The sequence below is a fragment of the Dasypus novemcinctus genome, chromosome 9, assembly GCF_030445035.2.
Source record: "Dasypus novemcinctus isolate mDasNov1 chromosome 9, mDasNov1.1.hap2, whole genome shotgun sequence".
Taxonomy (NCBI): domain Eukaryota; kingdom Metazoa; phylum Chordata; class Mammalia; order Cingulata; family Dasypodidae; genus Dasypus; species Dasypus novemcinctus.
The window spans coordinates 19,455,776-19,475,777 of NC_080681.1; positions in this window are offsets into that span (position 1 = coordinate 19,455,776).

Genomic DNA, 20,002 nt, shown 5'->3' on the forward strand with positions numbered 1-20,002 from the left:
TACAAAAATCAGGTATTTGGCTAACATAATTCCAACAAAGAAAGAATAAGACAAAAGGGAGAGAAAACATATCTTCAAAGAGAAATTGTGTGATAATTCTCCAGAAAAAGTCTTCAAATTAAAGCCAATGAATTCTGTGTAGGATGAAAATGGTCCTTTTATGAAGCAATGAATATCTGAACTACCAAAGAATGGTTATATGAAAATATATGCCAATTAAAGTGGTAGCAAATTTCTCCCAAAGAGATTTTAGAAAGTAATATAATAATTACAACACTGTTGAAATAATATATCCATCAATTTAGAATTTGTGATCAAGTTAAATGTGATGCAAGCCTAAAGAAGGAAAAATGACATTTTGAGAACTAACAACTAGTAATATTTACCACTCACCAAAATTACCTGAACAAGCTTTTCAAGAATGTACTTCAGGAACAGTGAAAAAAGGAATGTGTTGAAAAATAAGAATAAGCAGAGAAACTGATAAGCACTCTGATGAATATAAATAAATTCCATCTTTTAAAACCAATAATCATAATAATGATTGCAACTTGGTCTCTTTGTTTATTTTTGTTTGGTTGTATCCTTGCACACAAGAAGATAAAACTCAAGAGAGAGAAAGAATTCTGCGCGTGTTCTTCACTGTAGCATCCTAACCATATTTCATATGTACAATTTTCTAGAATTAATTTATTCAAATAAATTAGGTCATGATGTTGATAGACATTTACTGAGTTTATACTATGAATCAATTACTTCATTAAAAACTTAATATTTGTTGCTCTATTTAATTATTAGAATTTCTAATGAAACTTTTGTCTAGAGAATAGATGACTACTCACAACCCTTAGCCAGATACTTATCTGGAGTGTAAATGCATGTCTCTCTGTATCTATAATTTATAATCCCATTACACTTCACTTGATAGATGTCTTAAAATATAAGTTTTAGGTAATGATCCAGCTTAAGAAGTTATGTGCCACATATTAGAGAACATATTTTCTGCTTTTATTCTGGAAGTAATGTTCCAGCATGAGGAAACTAAGTCAATAACAGAATTTTGTGAAAACAATATTACTGAATTGAGACAGTACAAAATTTCTCATTAATATTTACCTAAATTGTGCAATTAATTTAATTCAATTAATAAATAATGTTAATTTTTTCTGTCTCAGTTATTTTCTTTTTGTAATAACACACATTATTTTTAGAGAAGTTTTAGATTTACAGAAAAATTACACTGAAAGTATAGAGAATTCCCATCTAACCCTTCTCATAACCACACACGTAGTATTCCCTATTTTTAATGTCTTGTATTACTGTGGAGATTTTGTTACAATTGATGAACAAGTATTGAAGCATTGCTACTAATCAAAGTCTATAATTTACATTATGGTTTATACTTTGTGCTGTATTGTTTATAGGCTTTGACAAATGTGTACTTTCAGGTGTCTGTCATTGCAGCACCAAGCAGAACAATTGCACTGCATAAAAATATCCTGTGTTCCACCTATTCATACCTCTGTTTCCCTTCTGAACTCCTGGCAACTCTGTCTTTATATAAATGTTCCAAATTCTACTCTGGTGTGTGTTTTTCTTCCTCTTATGTTCGTTCATTTCAAAATCCTGAGGGACTTGGGATGATGTGTGCTCTGACTGCTTCAGCCTGAGAGAAGGAAAGATATTATGGGACAGATGGAGGTAATAATTTGTGTACAGTTGTAGATACTCCTTGTTTTGGGGATGGGACTTGTCCGTCTTCATCATTTTGTCGATTGTCTAGTCCTAACCTGAAGAGCCAGAGAGTAGGAACTGGAAACAACTCTGCTGGGATTCAGGTCTCAACTGGCATATGAACAATCCAAATGTAAGTTTCTAAGAGATACACATAATGTATACATTAAAAAATCACAGGTTCAAATAAAATGAATAGAAGAATCATGATTGAGGGATTAGTAATGAGTATAACTATGCTATACTGAGGAAATAGATTTTCATATATACTTAAATAGGGCTGGTTGAGAAGGTGTTAAATTCAGGAGGTTGTGTGCCTTGCCTCTGATGTCTGTGTGTCCCTAGAGCCATTGGTAGCACTCTTGTTTGAGGCTTTGTTTCTTGTGGCAGTTAGTGAAATTTGCCTGAGATCACCATAAAGGTGACTTTGAGAATGACCCCTGACTCACTTAGAAATCTCTTACCAATAAAACTCATTTTTAAATTAATGTTTTCTCCTTTTGGCCAAGGTCTTTTGCCAAGTACATCACTGATTGGAGCTTGGTAATAATCCCTTGGTGCCACAGAGGCTCGTCCAAGGGAGTCATGTCCCATGTCAGGGTGGGTGGAAAGGTAATGAGTTAATTTGCTGAGTTTGGCTTAGTGAGAGGCCACATTTAAGTAACGGGGGTTTTCAGAAGGTAACTCTAGATATTAATTATAATTAGGATAAATTTACTTTTTACAGGAATCAAGTTTATTAAGTACAAGTATTAAAATAGAAAGCTTGGCATATTGCCCTGTTTTCTTTCATTAGGCATGATTTATATATCCCACATATTTTTGTAATTTTATTTGAGAAAGTAGCAGGACTTCCCCAGGATGCAGTTTAATAATTTTTAACTACTCTGTGGGCCTCTATTTGTTGAGGAAACATATCTATGACAATGCAAATACATTCATATCCCATGAAAGTATGCTTTAGATGCTGTTTTTCTATATATCACCCCACTTTAAACACCCTGCACTAGTGACATACCTTAGTTATAGATCATGAAAGAACATTTTATGTTCATATTCTCAACCACAATCCTCAGCCTCACTGAAGGTCATTGAGCTATATAGTCATTCATTTTATCCTTTAGCTTTCCTTCTAGCATCATGGTGTGTCCAAGTTCTTGATATTTAAATGATATGTTTATTTTCCTCTTAGACTATTAATTTGAATAAAGATAGTTGCTTAATATATTAAAGGTTTTCTTATTTTAGCAACGCTTAACTTAATTTTTATTTATTGTCTTTGTTTCTGAGAATGTAAGGATTATAATGCATTTCTATATGAGTATTGAACATACTGCTGTGGGCTTGCCATTTGAAATCAGATTAGATCCTCCAAAAAGATCTAATTTTTACTTTTTAATAAAACTGAGAAGTGATAAAGTAAATAATCAGTTAAGTTTTCTCATATCTCAATAGCAAAGAAACAAAATTTTATAAGATATTCATCTAAAATTTTTTAATACTTGTATGAGTGAGTTTAAAATCATCTTTTAGGATATAATGATACTATTTGACTCGATTATTATATTTGCTAATGCATAAAATTTGAGGTATATATAATATTCTTAATATTGCACTTTTGTGAAATGTAATCTTGAAAACTTCAATGTGTGATAAATGGGAAAGTTAAGAAGAGCAAAGAAAATTTTAATTCATTTTCTTCACACTTCTAATTGAGAAATTAAAAATTTAATAATTAAAAGAAAACTCAAAATCTGGTGTCTTTTAAGCAGTACTAAAGATTCCCTTAATATTTGACTCCATGTAAATAATATTGATAGTAATGAAATGCATAGACTTTTCCATTGTTCATTATCATACTCTCCCAGATTCTGCAAATGCTATTAATACTGATGAAAAATTACAGAAAAATGACATTGAGAGTTATTAAATACCTGAATACTGTTAAGCAGAATATTCAGACATTTCCACGTTTCAGCTATTATTTTAACTCAACTTGCACAACCTTTTTTATAATATTTTCCATTCATTTGTTATTGACTAGTGTAATTGCTTGCTCAATATTTTGACTCTAACAGACAAGCTTTACTTGGGCTTATGAAATTTAATTCTCAGGTCTCTGATATTAGTTTAATTTAGATTTTATCTGACAGCATAAATGACATAATGATGTCCACAAAAAAGAATCCAGCATAGTTCCATAGGGAACACATTATATTTGTTAAAAGGAATCATCAATTAATAATATAAGAAATCCAGACAGGTTAATTCGAAGAAATTTGTCTTTATGTATCCCATGATGTTTTTCTAAGTCACACTTGTATTGAGAAATGGAATGCTGGAAAAAGTTAATTTTTAAAATTACATATGGTTTGTAAGTTTATACATACCATTGATATTTCTGAGAAATCAGAATTATACATATTATATATATAAGTGTATATAATATTTAAGTAAATATGTATCCACACATATGTATTAACTTAATTTGAAAAGCAAAATTTATAATGTTTCATTCTTTTTCTAATGTGTCATTTATTTTTCATTTTAGAGAAAGTGTTTCTATTTGAAGATGAAATTTCTATATTAATAATTTTCCTTGGAGACATGGGAATCATTCCTTCTTAAATATAAACCTAATATAAAGTTAAATATTTCCATTCCCTCAATATTTTCAAAAATACTTTAAAGGAATGGAAAATTTTGATTCATTGTTTTGTGTGTACAATGTTAAAAGAAGATTATTTTGAGATCAAATTTTTTTAGTTCATTCCTATTGTCTAATTATGCTTTCTATGTGCAATTGAAAGTCTTATTTGTAAGCTGAAACTTTATTTAAAAGCGTACAAATGCATTTTTGTGCTCATATATTACTGCATGTAAATTAATCATTCCTTCAGTTAAATTTAGGTGTTTATCAATGATCTACCTAGAAAATGAATTGGTTGTAAGAAAAATAAATTTGGCTCATCTAATGTACCTTGGCACATTGTCTATTGTTGCAAATAAAATTACCACAAACATAAAATAACGTGTTTATCTCACAGTTTCTGTGGTTTACGAACATGGGCAAAGCTCTGCTGTGTCCTGTACTCCAGGGTTTTTTATGAGACTGAAGATCAAGTTGTTAACAGGGCTTGGACCTCATCTAAGTCTCATGTGGGAAAAGACCTACTTCAAAGTTCGTGGTTATTGGCAGGATTCTGTTCCAGTGGATTGAGGACCTCAGTTCCTTCCAGATTGTTGGCCAGAAGCCATTTTTAGTTCCTAGAGACATGGATGTCAACCTATGGCAGTTTATTTCTTCAAAACCAGCAAGGGAGACATTCAGCTAACAAGAAGTTAAAATATTAGGTAATATAATTTCGAACCAACATTCCATCACCTTTTTATATTCTATTTGTCAGAAGCAAGTCACCCTCAAGGGAAGGTACTACATACTGATAAAAATACAAGAATAAGGAAATACTTGGTGGCTATCTTAGAGTCTACCCACCCCAGTAAAGAACCTGGCTGATTCTGTTAAAAATCAATGCCAAGGCTTAAAAGCCTTACATGAAGTCTTCAAAGTATTTCAGTTATAAGAATATCTCAGGAGAATGGGGAAAAATAGGGTTTGTCTCTTCTTTACCTTTCTTTTTCTCTTAATTCTTCCTGTTGATCTTTAACACCTTTGAGTAGGGATGAGTTTTTTTATTCAAAATTAGTTTCTTAATTGCATAAAATTGTTGTGGATATGCTTTTCCCTCATTAAGCTAATACTACAATGGTGAACAAAACAGACACATAAGAAATAAGAAATGAAATGAAAATATTCAAATCATTTGGTTAAAAAAGGATATTGATTATCATTCCTAGGATTTTTTTTGAGCTATAAGTAACTAAAAGGTTCTCAAGTTATATCAAAGATTTTCCACACTTTCCCAGATAGGGAAGATGTCAAACATGAAGGGAATACTAAAGAATAGTTCTTCTCTCCATGTGTCTTATAAAATTTTCTTTTTCTCTGCAAACTTTTGTTATTTCTCCTAAGTTCTTTTAATCGTTCACAGATCCTCCTCCTTTATTATCACCATGGCATTTCTGGCCTGATTTTCCCCCAATATATATAAACATATAATACCTACATGTTTAATTGATATGTGTGGGAAGCTGCCTCTGGCACAGGTGTTGTATTGGCCATCTTGTTGCTAAGTGCTATTTTTAGATACTAACCCGGTTAAGTTTCCTTTCCCCACCCTCGCTGAAGCAATTAAGTTTCTATTCTTAGGCCACTCACTGGGCTCTAATTGGGCATTCCCTAAAGAGTAGGAAAGTCTTTTCACAGACATTGCCAAATAACCATCTGCACAGTGCATGTGGCACGAGAATTAAAATCTAGTTAACCAATCATTTACGGACACATGTGTTGTCAGTATGTACCACCTCCTTCATCCCTGGCTATAAAAACCCCTGATTGACCCTCAATAAACGAGACTTGATCAGAAGCCTGTCTTGTCTCCATTCTTTGTGTCTTTTGTCCCTTTTCATTCCCACTCCCTCCCTCAGGTCTTGGTTTGACTGATCCGCGGGTCGGGTCACATATGTAATAGTGTCAAAGAGCTCTTTGAAATATTGAAAATTAAATATGAGAATAACATTGCAGTTTTTATTTCATGCAATTCATTTGTAAATAAAAACTCCATAAATATATTTGCAATTCGAAAAATTGAAATGTCTCCTCAAATATTGTTGGTTTAGAGGAGTTTATTTTATTTGACCTGACAAAACTCTGAATAAATCTACACATTTCCTGTGAGCCTTTTCATTTCCTACAAGTTCTTATTATAAGCTTCTTTTTTTCCTGCCTTTTATTTTGGTCTTATAAAAGATTTTATGTCTAGTTATTTGTATTATAAATGTTTATTATTAAAACTACACAATCAACTGCTAACTTAAAATGTGTTAAGTTTTAATAGTGTTAAAATCTAAATAAAAATAGATTAATATATTGCTGGTTGTATATGCATTATCTTTTTAATTAAGCTTTAGCTGAAACATATTTAAGCATAAAGTTAGCATGTTAACATATTCTTTGTCTAACTGCATTTGCATCCTATTTTTGCAAATTGCAAATTGTTGGGATTTTTTAGAATGAAGAGCTATCCTTATATAAAAGAAACAATATTTTGAATAAATATAATAGATTCTTCAATTAAATTGTCAGCAAGCAATCTGGATTTGTAGATGGTCTTTCAATATATTATCTATTTCAAATTCCAATATTGGTCACATATGATTGGTTTTGTACATTTATATCATATTTTAGGTTTTTAATATGGAACATGGCTGGATAATATAACTATGGATAACTTTCTAAGGTAGAGATTGATCTAGAAGTAGTTCTCCAGATAATTCTTTCAATGCCTCATAAGAATATACAGGTAGAAACTATTGATCACCGCTTTAAATGCACACATTAAAGAAGTGTGAGCTTTCCAAAGACTATATGTAAAAGCCTTTGAGCACCAGCTGAAAATTACAGAAATACATCGTTAGAATAAATTGAACACAATGTGTTACTTTGAGGTCCTTGGTTAAATAAAGTGAGTATTTCCCGGTGGATTAATGTGGTATATTCAAGTGGGTGATGATATAGCACAAGAAAAGGTGATGTAAGAAATGGATCCTTCTAGGAGTAAAATGAACATTTCTATAGTCCTTCTAAATGACTCATAGAAAGACTTCTGCCTATCAAAATATTATTTAAATACATATATTCTCTGCAAATTAACACATAGTTTAGAAGTGGCCTTTAACTCTGTTGGGCTGGTCCTAATATAAAATACAGAATTATGACAAGCTGGGAACGTGTATATTTTGAAGATATATGTGTAATCATGTAGTTTTTGTTTTGTTTTGTTTTGAAAGATTTATTTATTTCTCTCCCCTTCCCGCCACCCCAGTTGTCTGTTCTCTGTATCTATTTGCTGCGTTGTCTTGGTCCGCTTCTGTTGTTATCAGCGGCAGGAGAATCTGTGTTTCTTTTGTTGCGTCATCTTGTTGCGTCAGCTCTCTGTGTGTGTGGCGCCATTCCTGGGCAGGCTGCACTTTCTTTCGCGCTGGGCAGCTCTTCTTACAGGGCGCACTCCTTGCGCATGAGGCTCCCCTATGCAGGGGACACCCCTACATGTTATGGCACTCCTTGCGCGCATCAGCACTGTGTATGGGCCAGCTCCACACGGGTCAAGGAGGCCTGGGGTTTGAACCGCGGACCTCCCATGTGGTAGACGGATTTCATAACCACTGGGCCAAGTCTGCTGCCTTACCATGTAGTTTTGAAGAGTTTTTTATGACACTTGCTAAATCAGATTTTGTTATTTTACTCTCCATAAATCTAAAAATAAAAAGGCATGGTTAGTGGAGATAAAAGATACTCTGAGTTACTGAAAAAAATTTTTAAAGCATTTTTTTAAACTATTTATGATTTTGAATTTTCTAAAGTATTAAAAATTGGAAATTCATGTCTGTCATTTTGGTAAGTTATGGTTATAAAACAAACTCATGTGGAGGTGGGTGTCATAAATAATATATGAATTCTAAATAAACTTCAATTAAATGGAGTAAGATTTTTAAATCACAGCACTATGTCAATTGTACCAATTTGTCTAGATTGGAGGCAAACCACAATTTATTGTTTTCTCTTTCTCCCTCAGATTTGAATTATGATTAAGCTATTTATTTCTTATAATATCCTCACATATCTTAATTTCCAATGTTTTTTACTTTGTATCCAGTCCTCAGATTTTTCTTTTGAGTGTGACTTGGCTATTATTGCACCTTAAAAATAAAGTAATAAAGAATGAGCATGTGAATATGATATTTAGTCCTTTTTGTGTTTCTTTTTTCTACCATTTCAATTCTTTTCCTCTTTGTCTTCTTCATTCTAAGCTATTGTTAATACTTAATTTTCATTTTTAAAATAAACTATATAAACAACAATACAATAAACTAGTTTTAGACTGTAAGTTCTACAATAACAGGATAAAATATCTGGCTGTATACTCAATGTGCAGAATTCTGCGTGGCACTTAATCAGAATTCAATAATTGTTTATAAGTAAAAGGTAATATAATAATTACTTTTTAATAACAAGACATTTAAACATGTAGTCCTTCCATTCCTAGGTTTTTAACTAAAAGAAATAAAAGCATATTTCTTACAAAAGACTTATACAGATTATGTTCACAGCAACTTCTTCTGTAATAACTTTGAAAAGGAAACAACCCAAATGCCCATGAAGATAAAAGTAGATAAATAAAATGTGCTATATTCAGAAAGTGGGCTACTACTCAGCCATAAAAAGTAATGAAAGATTGACATATATTATACCATGGATAAATCTCAAAAATAATTATACAGAGCAAAAGTAACCAGAGAAACATGAATATAATTTATAAGTAATTTCATATAAATTCTAGAAAATCCTAATAATCTATAGAAATAAAAAACAATACGCTGATTCCTTGGGAGTTGGGTAGTGAATCAGTTGGGAGGGGCACTTTTCGGGGTATGATAGTTATGTTCATTATCATGATAGTGTTCATATTTTACAGATGTATCCATGAGTCAAAATTTATCCAATTGTACACTTTAAACATGTGCAGTTTATTGTATGCCCATTATTCCTAATTAAATAAAAGCAAAATTTGCAGCAAGAGTTACTTGGCATTAATTGTTGTTAAATAATAATGACAAACACTGATTTTGTATTTTTAAAGTGCACAGTGTGGGATCTGCAAACAACTGCTGAAGACTGTTCAAACTTTAATATCTGGAAGCAATTTCATTTAGACTTTTAGTTTTTAAGTTGTCTTTGATAAGATTTGCCATGGGACTGTGACTAAAGCTGCTTTTGCAGTGACCTGACAAATGGGAGCTTTTTCTTCAGTGTATATGCAGGGCAAGCAGAAAACATAGTTGTTGGATTTATATATTAATTAATTACTGTATCCACACTCCAAATCAGTGGATAGTCACTACTGGAACTAGGTAACAACAAAAAAAATTGCAGTTCTTTCTCTCACAAAACCCCTCAATGATTCTCTTATTCTTCAATTTCAGTCTAAAGGTACTCAGTTAAAGGTACCTTTACAGAAACTGAGACTTAGTTTCTGTAGAATCCTTGACAGTGAAAAAACTTTGACATTGCATACAATGAAAATGTGAAACCATGGGTCAAGAAAACATCTCCTTTTCCCCTATGCTAATATTTATTATCATATTTATAATTTGGAGATTTACATATGACTAGAATTTCAAAGGCTAGAGTTATTAAAAAGAACTGAGGTGCTCTTTGAAATGTAATTTGAAAGAAATATAGTACACTAAGCACTCACACTATAAAGAGTGGAAAGTTCACCTGGCACCTCTTAGAGTATTGTAGAGTAGCATTACAAGTTTGTTTATTCTCTGAGATCATCTCTTTATCCATGTGGCTTTCTACCTTACAACTTTAGGAAAAAATCCAGGATCTGCTCTGCACATTGGGGAAAAGTCTTATGATTAATTAATTCTGTGATGTGGCTACGCATAAAGGAATGCTGGCATGTACTTTATATCACTGGGCTCTAAGGATAGAACATTAGATTTCAAATGTTCTATGCATTTAATGAAAGTTATTTGTTAAATATGCCTTTTGCTACTGTTCTATACAGAATTACATAATGTGATAAAGCTAAACTTAATTTAACCCTAATTCTAAGCCAAATATAAGCGATTGCCTAAATTCGTATTTTTCTCTGCTGTCACTCATTTCATTGAATATTCCTAGTCACTGACAAAAATTACTGCCTAGAGACTAACCACATACACAAATGGATGGTTTAATCTCTGCCACAGATTTCCTATCTAGAGTAAAAAAGTAGTTCAACTGGCTAATTTCCATTGTCCATTTTGTGGATATTAACATGTGAACCAGCCTATTTCTTTCTCCAAGCCTCAGCTATACTAATGTTTAGGAATTGGGACAGAAATGCTAGATAGTCCCTTCCCTTCTGCCAGATTGAGCTAATGGTAGCAATAGAAAGTTCTATAAACTCAGATAAAATATTTACTCTTTCTTTTAAGTCTTTTAACTGCCTAATATTAAACTATTAAAGCATATAGCTTTAGAAGAAACTACCTTTGAAATTTTTAAAAAAGGAGAAAACAGTGGACATATACTGATAATCAGGAGGGTCAGTGTATTGACTGCTTCTACATATATATTTAGATACATTTAAATGTATTGCTACACTCTAATTCATTTAAAAAGAATATGGTTTCATGTAAAACTTTTCTCAGATTCATCTGGAGTTTTATGTTACATCTTACTCAACTGACCTCAGAAGTATCATTTATCTGATATACCTTTAGTATACCTTTAGTACAGTGCTCTTTTATGCCATTGTCTGTCTCTAAACATATACTCTCCAACCATGATGATCCAAACTAATGGTAATATCTAATGTGGGCATCAGAAGTCAATCTAAATACTCACCTTTTAATTTCTTCCTTTAAAAAAATTTTACAAGCCTAATCATTTCGTTTTTATGAATATCCACCCCTTCTTGTATCATTTCTCCATTTTTTAATTCTCTCCTTAGCCCCCTTAATATTTTTACAATAAAACCTCTTCCTTTATGTTCTTTTCCATTACATTTGACATTGTTGCAGCAAAGCCAGGAGGTCAGAACTGCAGAAAAACCCAAAACCGGCCTCTCAGGAGAAGTGGAGAAACAGATTTATTACACGCAGGCCCAGAGGAGAGTCAATTTCCAAATTCGGAGCCCCGTTTTCTTAGTTTGCATAGGTTTATATAGGATTTCAGGCAGGATCAGCATAACTTTTGCTCACTGGCTAACAAGTTGATAGCTGAAATTTTGCAAGCAGGGGGTTACAGAGGCAGAATGCAGCTGCAAGGTTGGGGCTGATTTACAGAAGCTGGGGAGCGGGGAATCACTCGTTTGATATTTTTCTACTAGGCCATGTTTTCACAGGCTGATTTACAGAAGCAGGGGGCTGGAGTTATTCACTTGATATTTTCCTGCAAGGCCATGCCCTCACAGGCCCATCCACAGAAGTGGGAGCAGGAGGGACTTGTTAGATATTTTTGCAAGGTTATGATTTTTATTTCTCAACATCATGCTCTTGACTACTCCTTTTTCCTTAAGGTGGCATTGTGTAGAACACATGAACTGCAATTAATTTGCAACTATAACTCTTACTGAGAATGTGACATAGACAAGGGCCTTAGATGTTCTGTGCTCTATATAACAGGAATTAACAATGTAATAGCTTTTTTTTATGATGATGGAGAGCATTAAACTTAACAGTAAGTAAAAATGTTGTTAGAACTGCGCCTGTCAGAAAGTAAACATATATATATATGTGTTTGCTCTTTATTATCAAGCATTATACTCTACTGTTTTGCCCCTCCCCCCATTGTTTTTGCTCCCTCTTTGTATATTATCTGAGAATAATATCTTTCTGTCTTTGTTTTCACACGTAGTTTTGTCATTCTGGGCAATTTGTGTCACTCTTTTAAGTTCTAACTTTTTTTTTTGGTAAAATGATTGTAATTATTGTTCTATGAAACAAATGTGTCAATGTAAGTAAATATTTAAGTAAAATTCTGAAAAAGAATAATACCTGTATTAAAAAAAACAACATAAATTGCTATAATTAAATCATATTTAATTTCCCATATATAAATATTTTTATTTACAATACACCAAATAGCTGATTATCTCCAACTGGAATCACCAATTTCAGCAGCTGTACTAAGTGGAAATTGTGCCATAATATTTAAAATCTAGTGATGGGGAAGAGATTAATCTTGTAATAGGTTCATCAAATGTCCATTAAATGCCCACTAATTGCTTTCTACTTGCTATGAAGCATTTAGATAAAGAAAAATTTCGGTATATTCAAGGAAAATGAAACCCAAAGGGGGGACAGGAATGTAAATAACCTGTGGTTTTTATGATGATAATTACCATTTTGAAATTTATTATTATAGTGTTTTTGTTCAATTCAATTTAAACATAAGAAAGGTTGAATATACATTTTCCCAACTCTGTATTCACCCTTATCCCACCTTACCCCTAGTGGAGGCAAACACCAACCCCCATTTCTAAGATTTCTGCTGTTATCTGTATAACTTTTTTTTCCTTAAATAATTTTTGTGTTCCCACATCTCCAGTAATCTTTTCCATGCTAATGAACCCCAAGATTACACTCCACACATGTTCTTCTCAAATTAACTCAAGTCCATAAGAGGATATCCCATTTTTGTTAGAAGCTCAGATGATGGCTGAATTTATTTCTTCTCACAATCTATCTTGAGAATACTTATAATAATATGTTATTCAAAAAACTGTTACAAAATGCCTGTTTCATTCCAGAGCATGTGCTAACATTTGTTGATGCCTCTATTTCTGTTAATATCTTGGTTCCATTATAAAATACAAAACATAAACTCATACATCTATTTCTTCATAATTGTTATTTTTTCCACACTTTTATCTTCTTGCTCTTTGTAGTTTTAGCTTGTCATACCTTACATTTTGCCTTTCTTTCCTTCATCCAAAGAATTTTCAACACTAGCTGCAAATTAGAATCAACTGGGCAAATTTTATGAAGTGCACCAGTATCCAGGTCTTATCTCTTACCAACCAAATTTGAATCCCTATCTATTGAGGCCTGGTGTTAATATTAATAAGCCATATCCTTAAACATTATGATTGTCAAAAAGGTAGAAAGCACAGAATTATTTTCCCCCTGCACCTAATTCCACCACATGCTTAGTAGAATTAACTATCTCTATTTTATCTAAACTAAACCTACCAAAAAAGTCTTTCTAAAAATGTAAACTTTACCCATGACGAAAATATAAACCATTCATCTGATTGATCTTCATCATGTCAAAATTAAATCTCATGTATTTCATTTATTTTTCTTACTCCTGGTGACCATAGGATACATTAATTTATCTATATTTTAACAATTTTAAAATTTTTTGTTGTTGCTTAATACAAAATTATACTTTCTGCTTGAGGCAATAAATTAAAATTATTGGGTGTGAGGCCCAATAATTTGTAATTCTAGGATACTCTCCAAAGTAATTCTCCTAGTACTCTCCTAAGTAATTCTAGTGCAACTAAGCTGGGGAAATGAAGGTATAGAAATTGGGAACCACTGTTTTATATTATTCATTTGTCATTGGCCATAACTGTTTCATATATAGTTAGACATTTGAGAATATTTTTCATTAAAAAAAAAATCTGTATTGCATACCTACCATCCAGAAGAAAAATCTAGCTTTAAAATTACTTTGACAAACACATTATATTATCTGGTATCAAATGACACTGAGTCACCAATAATAATCAGTAATATAAATAACAGGTTTATTGAAAGAGAAGCTGTTTGAGCAGGGAGATCTCAAACCAAAGTAAGGGTTTCAAATGGTTACATTGGTTTATAAAGGTAATTAGGGAATTTTCAAATGAGGAGTTACAATAATTGGTTGACATTTAGGTTCCTTACTACATAAGAGGAAATGGTCATAGATTGGTTATTACAGCCTACTTACCTATTTCTGACAGATGATCTCTATTGGACTGAATCCAGTTCATTTTCAAGTGTTACTTAAAGTGAAACTTTCACAGGGTGCATCCTATGTTATTGGAAACCATTCTGGGCTTTTTTGTTTTGTTTCATATTTGGTTTTAATTAGTTGGAAAATCCCTGTCACTTCTTGGGAAGGAGGTTGGTCCTGGCAACACCTATGCAGGCAGCCACTTCATTTTATTTAACAACGGTACTCAAGATTAGTGATATAGAACAAATTTGTTTATCTATAACAGAGAGATTAGAGATTTGGATCAAGGAAAACAAACAAAAAGCAATTCTCTATCCAGGAGGATTTTCCCATTTTGCCTGAACCAAATTTAAGAAAGGCTCACAGAACCCTAAAGGCAGAAGTGGAAACCACAAACCTAGCCTCATTATACTAATCCATTTTAGAAATAAAATGGGTGGTAAAGATCAAGTGAGAACTGCTCACAATTAGAGACACAGTAGATAGGGCAATAAAATGAGTACATGCCAATGTCAACACCCAAGCCTGGATTTCTATCTCTGATTCTAGAGTGCTTTTCATTATTTCATTAAATTGAAATATTAATAAATGAAATAAATATTGTCAATTTACAAATGAACTTTTAAAAAAATCGTTTACCTTCTAAATTGACTTGAAATGCATATCTCATGGCCTAAATGTCCCATTTAGGACATTTGGTAGCAGTTTGAGGCAACAACACAAATTTAAATAAAAACCTCTTGAATTCTGTTGTAAAAGTTGAGAGAAAAACTATATAAAGTCAATTTCGAGCCTTTTTGAAATGGGTCATAGCAATAGGGCTTTGTGTCCCTTAAGTACTCAGAGATAGCAATGCTTTTGTGTCCCTATTGAATGTTGCTAAATGGTTTTATGTACAAACTCTTTTGTCAAATTTCAGATCCCTGCATTTCTTTTTAAAATTTACTTTATTTGCCAGGGATAGCAACTATTTGGAGTGATCATGTCTCACAGGTCAAGGTCCCTAAACCTCGGCCATGTGTAAATATGTTCTTCTAAGAGATTCAAAGTATATATCCTAAATTCTCCCCGATATGGAAGCAGGGTACTCCCCTGACACTATTCATGTCACATCTCTCTTTTTAAGCCTTTTTGGGGAAAGTTATTCCTATCTTTTTGAGTTCCCATGTCTACAATTATTTCTCATTAAGAGAACAGTTGACTAAAGTAAAGTAGAAAATCTCTAATAAAACCTAAAAAGAACTACTGGCATAGTTTCAATGAAAGACTGGAACTTTATTTACCAGTTTTACTACACTTATCTTGGATATTTTAAGCCCATACCACTTCTCCTGAGACTCTTTATATTTCCAGGTTTTAAACCAATTTATTGCTAGTATCATTTCACCCTGCATTACTCTAATCTCTCTTAGATTTAATAGCATACGTTAAAGTTAGAAATATAAAATCATCTGAAGGATGAATGTGAAACATGGGCAGAAAATGATTCTCCTAAGCTAGTTCTACTGTTTTAAGAGACTGAAAATGAATATTAAATGCAATCTCTGTGATAATGAATTGTCTCTAACAGGAGTATTATGCAACCTATTTGTAGGGCAGCAAAGCAGTAACAGTCAATGGAAATATGAAACTAAACTGAAGATTGTCTAATGCATAAGACTAAAAGTGAACTGGGAAAAACAATAAAGCAAAAAGTATTTTTTAATAATTCAAAAGGGATCATTTTGAAATAAAAGTTTAAAATCTAGGAAACGGTATTTATTGCTTATTTGAGGATTTAACAGTATTTTTTTTTCCTTCCTAAGAATAGTATAACTGTAAGGTTCCAGAAAGCTAGACTATTCAAACCTCTTCACTATAATCCTTATTGTATTTTTTTTTTTTTTTTGTACAAAAACCAATCCCGATATGTGGCTTAAACATCCTAGGACATTCAGTTAACATTATGTTTTTCTGTGCTTATGTGTAAATGAATTTCCTAGGACATGGCAAAATAGAACAGCAGAATAAACTGCTGAAAAAGTTTGCACATTTCAGTTAACTGTTACAAATCTATCAAGAAGAATAAATTGTGTAAAAACAATTCTATAAAATAATCAATAAATTAAACAAAAACAATTTAAAACTAGGTAATAAATTATTTCTGGAGCCACAATAAAGATCTTTTATAAAAAATAAATTTTAAATAATATGGTATGATAATCCAGGTCTAGTATTTTTTTCAAATAATTGCCCAACTCCTTCTATGCAAGTGTCAAGTATTTCTGTGTAGTTACAGGGTTCTGGAACTAATCCAATCACTGAGTGGACAGCAATAAATGAGATCCTTGTGGTTCTTATATTCTCAGGGCTTGCAATATTGCAAAGAAGAGAGAACATTAAAAGTGCAACCATCAACATATTAAAATAAGATATATTATTATAATAATGGGTACAAAATTTGTGTTAAAATAAATGAAGAATCATGGAGATAGAAATATCAAGGAAGGCTTCCCAATTAAGTGGCACTAAATCTGAGACCTAAGAATGGAGAAAAAAACTTTGGAAATGACAAAAGAAAGCTATTGGTTTTCATTTTAAATCCTGTTGCTCATGACTGGGTCAGAGAATTAAAGATTATATTATCAGCCTTTGAAATTTTTATCTAATAAATTTACAAATTTGCCAGAGTGGAAAGGTAGGTAAAATGTGATATGTGCCCATAAAGCAGATCTAAAGCAGCTTCTTACAGTCTTCTATATGGCTGCTAAAAATGTGGCATTTCGTAATAAGTTGAGTGTTCCAGATAGAAAAATAGAATAGTTCTGAGGGTTAAGTGGGAAACAGTTTTCAACACTGTCTACTTCTACTTTTTCTTTTTTAAAGGGAATGCATTTGTTTATTTTTGCAAAAAGTCCAGGGCAAGTAATGTCAGTCATGGCTGCATGAAGGTGCTCCAGTGATGTTGCCAGGTGTTTGTTGACAAGGGCTTTCCATGCAGAACAAACTGCCATTTAGTGAACATTCACTTTGTTCTAAGTAATTTATCTCGATCACTTCATTTAATCTTCAGAGCCCTATGAGGTAGGTTCTATTAATAATTACCTTATGCAGTTTCGGGAAATGAAGGCTCAGAGAGATACCATAGAGTGAGTAAATAGATTGAGATTATCACTGTCTGTCTGATCTACAGCTTATTCTTTTTTTTATATAATTATTTTTATTATTTTTGAAGAAGGTTTAGATTACATAAATGTTACATAAAAAATATAAGGAATTCCCATAGGTCCCACTTCCTCCCTGTCCCACAACATCCCACATCAACAACAACACCCTTCATTAGTGTGGTACATTTGTTACAACTGACAAACACATATTGAAGCATTGCTACTAACTAAGGACTATGGTTTACATTATAGTTTACACTTTGTCCCACAAAATTTTGTAAGTTAAGACAAAATATACAACGGCATGTAGCCGTCACTGCAAGGTCATTCAGGACCAATTCAATGTCCCACAAATGCCTCCACATTACACATATTCTTTCCTCTGCCTTTGAGATCAGTCAGATTCCTTGTGGTAGAAAGAAATGAAATCACTGAGTAATTTCTCTGAAGCTACCATTCGGACTTAGATATTTTCTAGAAGCTCCTGACAGATATTTAAACAACTGTTTGGGAGTATCAGATCTAAGGAAAGGATCTGATATGATGACAATCTTGCATGGTGTTGTGTATCTAGTGTCAAGTGAGAAACTAGCAAATGCAGTGCGGGGTTGGGATGTTGTTAAACTGGATATCTAGCAATGCTCAAATAAAGCAATGTGCCAGTTTTGGAAACTGGTAAGTAATAGATAAATATTAGTAGTGATTCAGTCAAGTGCAAGTAAATCGTTAAGGGTGACTCAATGATTGTTCGTTTGTTTTTTTGTTTTTGTATGACTAATGAGATGAATACAATTTTGTTTAGGTGTTTTTATTTTACCAGCGCCCTAATTAGGGTTCTGCAAGTCAATATTTTGGGAGCTAATTAACCGGTAAATAGTTGAATATTAAAACAAAACAATACCCAATGCATGATATGTATGCTGCTTTACCAGACAGGATATTGGAGATGAAACAAATAGTTATAGACATAAAATGTCCTTCTTCTTATTAATCTGCAAGTATTTTCTTACTTGGATTGAGTCAAATCTGCTAGTCACTGGTTGCGAAGTATGCTCTGACCCTTAATCTGGATATCCTTTCTGTAGAGTTAAATTTAAACAAATTCCTGCATCTTTAAATAAATGTGCTATTATTTTGAGCTAATTGCACTCAAAAGGATGAAATCATAAAACACAAAACAGCCTTATATTTTCACAATTGTACTTACAAACCTGTCAGGAAAATTCATCTAGGACCCATGATTAAAATCCTCGGCAGGCTCTCACTCTTCTTTCTCCAATTTGGACCTGCTTCCTGGAAAGTGAATGTGATGGGGATATGTTCAGCCTCTTTTCTATTTCTCCATCTATCAATTCTCTTCCTTTCCCCAGTTTTTTGGTAAAGAATTCTGCTATTTTGGCATGAAAGTGGAATTAGTATAGTTGAGACAGTGGAAAGAAGAGAAGTGGTAAGAAACTGGAAACAAAATAATAGACAAGAAGAGCTTATTAAGATCTTATTTGTTGACATTATTGTTCTGTAACATTGTGGGGTTTTTTTTTTTTTTTTTTTTGGCTCTTCATGAATGGTCAAAACTCTTGTGTTATATTAGTAGTTTCAAAGTCCCCCTGGTGACCTAAACATAGTACAGTCTCCAATTCAGGCAATATATTGTCTAGTTCCTCAACCTTACTCTCTTCTCCCCAACCCACTATACTTTCATAGTATAATCTATGGCACCCGACAGCTGGCTTTCCTTCACCCTTATCATCTTAGCATCCATGGTCCCCAGCACATCATATTCACTTATGTGTTTGCTCCATAAAATTTTGGTAGAACTGGTCATTCCCAACATAGCCACCTTTCTGGGTGCCTGTTAGCCAGTTAGCCAGCCAGCTTCTTGCTGTTAGATTTTTCATCTTATTGTCCTAGTGGAAGCCTCCGTACCACAGACATGAAGGGATGCAGTAAACTTTCTGAATGTTTGTCTCCTTGAACTCCCTTTTATTTGGTTTAGGTTGAATCAATTTTTGTCACTGTTTTAGTCACAGGGCTGCTGATGAAAAGTAGCAGAAATGGGTTGGCTTTTATAATGGGAAGTTTATATGAGTAGAAGCTTACAATTCTGGAGGTCACAAAACGTGTGAATCAAGGTACCACAAGAGATGCTTCCTCACCAAATTCAGCTATCACGTGGCAAAGCCCGTTAGTGGCTGATCTCTGCCGAGGTCTCTGCCTTCCCCTCCAGGCTACCCTGTCTCGAAGTCCAGTTCCTGGAGCTCAGCTGTGAGCAACTAAGCATAGGGCTTGTGTCTTTCCCTGACATCTTCTATTAGTCTCATCTGCTCTGCTTTCTTCCCAACTTCTGCTGTACACTAGCAGGAATATGGCTCAGCTTTCTTTGGGCCTCAGCTCTTTCCTTGAGCCTCTTAGGGTCTTCTCTCCTTGCAGCTTGATTGTGGGCAAAATGGGAGTCCTTTCTTTCATATTGCAATGTCGACATGGTAATTCTCTTTTC